Raw genomic sequence first — 6,274 nt, forward strand, 5'->3', positions numbered from 1 at the left:
AGAGACCTACAGATGTAGATGAAGCCATAAGACCTTTATGCCTGCAGCAAGGCTGGCAGATGTTTACCTAACTCTTTGCACAACACTTATTTCTGATGTTTGTTGCAAGTTTGGGCATGTGTGCTTGTGGAAGCTAGGGTACAAAAAACACAGCATAATATACAGCACCTGAGCTATTCCATTCTAGCTCCTTATGCAGGCCATGCTTTTTGGCAAGACAGGGAAGTAAGGGAGAGTGAGAAGTGTCTGACACAAGAACTTAGGGCAGAGTAACTAGTGTATCCTAAACTCAGAACATAATTTCCCAACATCTCACGTTTTGGAGATGTTTCTAATCCTGCTCCTCTCCCTTTCCAGCCAGTCTGCCTGCAATATCAGTTTCTGCCTTTTCATTTGACTTGTGGGATTTTGCTTTGGTTTTCTAAAACAGCCCTTCTGTCTGTCTCAGGTAGAAAGCAGCAACTTCTAGATGATGGGGAGTGCTGAGAACCATAATTTTATAGACAGTGAATGTGTGAAATTACACATAACCAGGAAAACACAGCCAGCAGTATTTGTACAGAAAAGCCGGTGAAGCACAGAAGCAAACTAAAACAGATTTGAATAACGAGGACGGAAATGTAGAACATAAAAATGAAAGCTGATTTCCTTTTTAATACGTATACATACAGTAGCATAGCGAACAATCAGGGAGGTCAGGTCAAAGATACTTTCCTTCTGTGAGTATTGACTGTATTCAGGGGTCTTTTGCCTTTTTCTATTTATTTAAAGCAAAAAAGCTTATACTGAATAGTGAACTTCATCCCAATGTGCAAGGAAGAAAAGCACATTGTGCCCCCGAGTTGTGGACTGATCAGCAATTTGCATGGGCTTGGCGGTAGATTTGGCACATGCCCACTGTGGACTGAATGAACACTGGTGTTTCTTCAGCTAATGGACTTACCAAACTGGAGGGGCTCTTACAAAATGGATACTGCTTTCTGCAGTCACACCAACAGCCAGGATGAAGCACATACCAAGGCTCCCTAACCTCTGTGCTTTGGCAGACCTTAGAAGGTGACCTAACCAGCACAGTACTCCCAAGCCAAGGGCTAAGACTTAAAATAATTAAATGAACACTAGAAAGTGGGGTGACAAAGGAATAGGAACCCTTCAGTGAGATCTGTATCCTTGTGATATGGCTGGTGGAAAATACTCGTCTATGCTTCCCCTCAACCGGCTACAGACTAAAAGCAAGATGCGGTATGGGGGGAAAACTTGAGCCCACAAGAGAGCAGGCTGCTTGCTCCAGAGCCAGATCCTACACCAAGCAGAAATAGCAAAGGCTGTGTGTTGCATGCCAGCGGGGTGTGTGGGATAGGAATGTTCGTTGTCTGTATCTGCAGAGCTGCAGCAGTCCAGGTCTGGGGTTTTGCACAGTTAAGATTGTGAAGTATATGAATTTTATACTTGAGTGTTTATGCCCCTTAACAAGCATTTGTGTCTGAAGTTCACCTGGGACACAAGAGAAGCTTAAGTGCTGCTGCTTGGTTACGAAGGGCAAAACTATACTTGGCCCTTCTTGCAATGTTTGGTGAGTGTTCTGCTAAAGAAATGCAGGGGCTATTTTATTATTATGCTTTGGCTTTTCTGAAACTTCAATATAAGAGGAAGCAATAAGGAACTTTCAGGCAGCTGTAATCTAACTTACTTCTCTGGAGGGGACACTTCCAGAAAGAAAGATAATTAAAAGGAAAAGCCAGCTCCCTGAGAAATTACAATATATTTGGTGAAACTCAGTGTGAAATCTCAAAGTGGAGATGCTAGACAACCTTGGGAAAAGGGCATTTATTTCAAGTGTTTGAAAAGAAAAGCTATTTAAACTTTGAAAGAACTATTGGTTTTATTGTTGCAATATTTATGATCCTCTCTTTATAGGTCACGCAACCATTTCCTTAGTTATCCTTAATGTCCTACCAGAAATTCTTTCCTTTGGCTGGCAGTCCGCTTGTGCTGAGCACTTGCACTGCAGAAACGGAAAATAGCAAATCTAAACAAAGTGGGATCATTTATAGCCATCCTGCTAAGTGAATAACACATCTGCAGAAGGATCGGTTGCTCTGATTTAGCATGGCCATTAGTGACATTTTGCTGCCACTAAAAGGAAGAAAACGGCTCTGTTTAGTGTCCTGAGGTATAACTGTGGTAATCATAGATATCAGAGATGGAAAAGGCCACTAGGTCATCTAGTCCACTGCACCAGCACAATGCAAGGCAATTCACCATTGTACCTATCCTAGGACTTGGTAAATTATTCTACCACTTGTTTGAAGTACAGTAAGCAGAAATTCCGACAGACACTGCACTGAAAAAATGACCTATCTCCTGGTTTATCAAAGCGTCTGCCATTGCCCTTTCATGATGAGGACACTGTAATATATTCAATTCCTTTGTTCTGTATTTATGACTACAGCATTTTAATAAATCAAAAGTCTTCTGGAAGGAAAAGTTGGAGCAGTCTTTATTGGTGTCTCACCATTTTCCAAACCACTTTTAAAGATGTTAATTCAGCTACAGAGCTGAAGTTATACTTCTGCAAAGCCTAATTAATTTCACTGCAGCCAGTGGGGTTATCCCAGATTTTCGCTGGAGTTACTGACAGCACAGTATGACCAACAGCTTCCTTTTTGCAACCAAGGAGACAGACTCGCAAGAACAAAGAGAGAGAGACAGACAAGCACAGGCGCCAGCTACAGATGCTGTACCCTGCAGCCAAACGGAGGGTGTTGTTCCAGGCAGGCTCCATCTTGTTTCAAAATCTTCCATGTAAGTGGCACTTGGTGTAAGTAATCAGGAATTCACCCATGCAAGGCAGTATTGCTAACATAAGGAAACTCTTGCAAAAGCCTGCAGGATCTCTCTGCATTGAATATCGTTGCAAAAACAAAGGACTTGTGGAGCTGCAGCACTGTCTTGATAAATGCAGCCTCCTTGTCTTCTTGAGCACAGCCTCGATCTGGAGTGTCCTGGAAGAGTAGCTGAAACATATATCTGCCTTGCTTTTTACGTACTAGCTGTAGCCTGTGGAAGCAGGACCGTAAGTTAGAATAGCTGCCAGGCCTGTTTTAGGCTCTGTAAGGGCCTAACCAACAATAAGCAATCCAGCAGCAGAAATCAAGTGTGGTCCAAGCTGTGGAAGCAGACTAGAACTGAGCTGCTGAGGGCTCTTGAGAGGGAACATGCTTTCTTTAGCTAAGTCCTGGAATCCAGAACAGCAATCATAAAAGAAAGAACATTTTGCTCTCTTTCAGGGGGGAAAAAAAAAAAAGTCGACTTTCCTCTAGCAATCTGGGAGCAAGTTCAGTGCATGTTAGGAGGAAAGCCTTTGTAGTTTTGTTTGTTTTTTTTCCAAGTGAGGGAGAGAGAACCTGGTGTTTTGAGAAGGATTGTCTGTGCATGACAAAATCCACGTGAATCCTGGTCACCCCTTTCTTCCCCATGCAAAAAGAAAACAGCATGAACAAGCACAGCAGGCCAAATGCTGTTTTAGCCCCTGAGCAGATGAGTCTTCCTTCATTGCTGCCTGCATGAGATTTATCAGTGCTTCCTAAGAGAATATACTGGGGTATGAAGAGGAATCTGTCTAAGGACTTTGCCCACACAGCCCCACCCTGAGCTCCCAGCAGGCGATCAGCCAATCCCAGGGCAACCACAAGGAAGCTGCTGGCAGGTTTTCATTGAGAAGGTGACATGGAAAGCTATGCTCACAAACCTGGTTTTGACTTCACTGCCAACAGTTGCAGAACAAGTGCTGGGACAGGGAGTGAGTCATCAGGTTCAAGAATAGTCAGGTTTGGGTAGTAAAGAAGAAACAACTCGGCCCACCCAGCTTTGCTGCTTTATTCCAGCAGCAGCTGGAATAGCTGGAAGCAAAGTCCTGGGAAGGGCTGCCGTCACCTTCTTCGGGGTGGCCCAGCATCCCTCATGTGGGGTGGCCCTGATCCACCTGCTTGCTATGTGCCTAGAAACCCAATCTGGGTAGCTTTGTAATAGACGTGACTTCCTCTGCAGCTCTTCTTCCTGATGCTCGTAGCCCATTGCCACTGTGGATCTCCGTTGTGCCTCTCCCCACAGGTCTCTCTGCAGCTGATCGGTACAAGGGGAAGGAGGAGACTGCTGCTGGTGAGAGCCAGGAGGTGAGAATGCATGTACATGTGTGCACACATGCGCACCTGTATGTGAGCAACCAAATACGCCCTTCTGTGTGCAGCTCTGGCCCTAGAGCCAAGAAGCGTCCCATATAGCTCCCCACTCCTTGCCATATAGCATCTTCCCCACATTCTTCCCACCATCATCCTTATTCTTCCTGCCACTGACATTTTCAGTAACCACAGTGTCATTTTTAACTGATCCCAGTTTCGTGATGTCTTTCAAGCTGTTTTTCTCCTCCATCTTCCTCTATCTATGATGCTCCCTTCCTGAACTATCCTCACTTTCTGTCCGTAGGTCCTGCTGTAATTGACTCTGGTGCATTTGCATCTGTCAGCTAGCAGTCCATGATTCAACAATCATAGGACAGACCTCCAAAACACTCTTTCTTTTTTTTTTTTTAAGTAAATGTTATGCTTCCCCATCAAACACTAGATTTGGAAACTTGGGGAGAAAAGAAAGAATGTGAAGGTGGAGTAACACAGCTAGCAACTGAAGTGTGGAAGAGTTTAAACAGTAAATTGATAGTCAAAAATGAAGGCATTTTCTGTGGGTTTTTCCCATTGGGCTGCCTGAAGGAAGCACAATTTCCTATCCACTCAGATAGGAAACTGCTATCTGATTTCCACTGCCCACACACAAGTTTTCTGCCTTGCATTCTGCACATTTCACTGGCTCCATCTTCCAGCAACTTTTCAGTCTATCTCCTGTTCTCCAGGCCCCGCTTCTTGTTTTCCCATATATTCTTCTCGCAAAGCATTATGCTTGCTGCTGTGCCCAGCTCACTCCAGCAAGGAAGGGCAGCCCCTTTGCCTATGGTCTTGGTTTCAATCCCACTGGGAAGCATGGACGGTCATGCCAACTTTTACTAAGAATAGTCTCACTTTCATATGTGCACAGACTAAGGAGAAGTGGCAACCATTCTGCTGGCTTTGATCTCATTAATAATAATGGACAATGGGAGCTCTTTTGAATATGAGGAAAAGCCTGAATTAAAATAAAAAATTAAACAACACACCCAATTAATTAGAACCATAGCAAAACTTGGAAAACTGCCATCTTAAATTACTATACAGCTACAACTCCCAGCAGGGAAAAAAAAAAAAAGGTTTTCACAGGCTCCTGCTACCCTAATAAAATTTTGGGATGGAAAGACAGGTAGAAGCTTTCCCTAGCATCAGGGCTGATCCTACATGTTGTGTGATAATACCAGATGTGCAAAGGTTCCTTATTTTCCCTCTTGCATGTGCAACTACATATCCATAGTTCCTGCAACAGAGGAAAGGAACTGGAAGGAATCTGCCCCAGCCCTCTTTTCCCCAAACCTGATTCTTCTGTTGTGAGAGGGATGGGTGACATAAATTGGTACATAAAAGAATACTGCACATGGAACTAGATAACTTGGGAGCAATGGAAACTCCAGTGTGCATCTGAACCTGCAGTTTTTCTTTGGAAAATGGAGGGGAAAAGTGCCTCTAGCAGTTACCCTATGTCTAGCTGTAAAATTCTAATGCTGTCCTGATGACAAGGGTGGAGACGTGACAATAAAGTACTATAAATACTTTCACATATCTATCCTTTAGTTTCCATTTAGGTTTAGCTAAAGGTGAAATGAAACAGTTTTGCAAAGGCTTCTATTAGTGTTGAGTATCATAGCTTTAACCAAGTTGATGGGATAGGGAGGTTAAACGGTAAATAAAATTTTGTTCAAAGAGTCACGCGACCTTAGCCCCAGCATAAATGTTCTAGTCCTGGCCAATAATTCATACACACACTGGTTTATTTTCAGCACTGAAAACACAAAGCAGGCAACTTCCCCTGCCAAAATAGTGGGGGGAAAAGTGTAAAAAAAAAAGACTGCTTGGTTAAAAGAATACAATATTATTCAAAACATTTTCCTAATTGCCTTTTTTCCATTAAAAAAACACGTTAACATTGTTTTGCTGGAAATGGAGATATTTAAAATAGTTTCAAATAATGTTAATGAAGCATTGTTTTAATATTGCCTCCAGGAAAAACAAAGCAAAATACTATTATAAATTGTTCTCTCTGTAAGAGCAACTGCCATCATATTGGTAATTTTTTC

The sequence above is a fragment of the Apteryx mantelli genome, chromosome 1 (genome assembly GCF_036417845.1).
Source record: "Apteryx mantelli isolate bAptMan1 chromosome 1, bAptMan1.hap1, whole genome shotgun sequence".
In the NCBI taxonomy this organism is placed as follows: Eukaryota; Metazoa; Chordata; class Aves; order Apterygiformes; family Apterygidae; genus Apteryx; species Apteryx mantelli.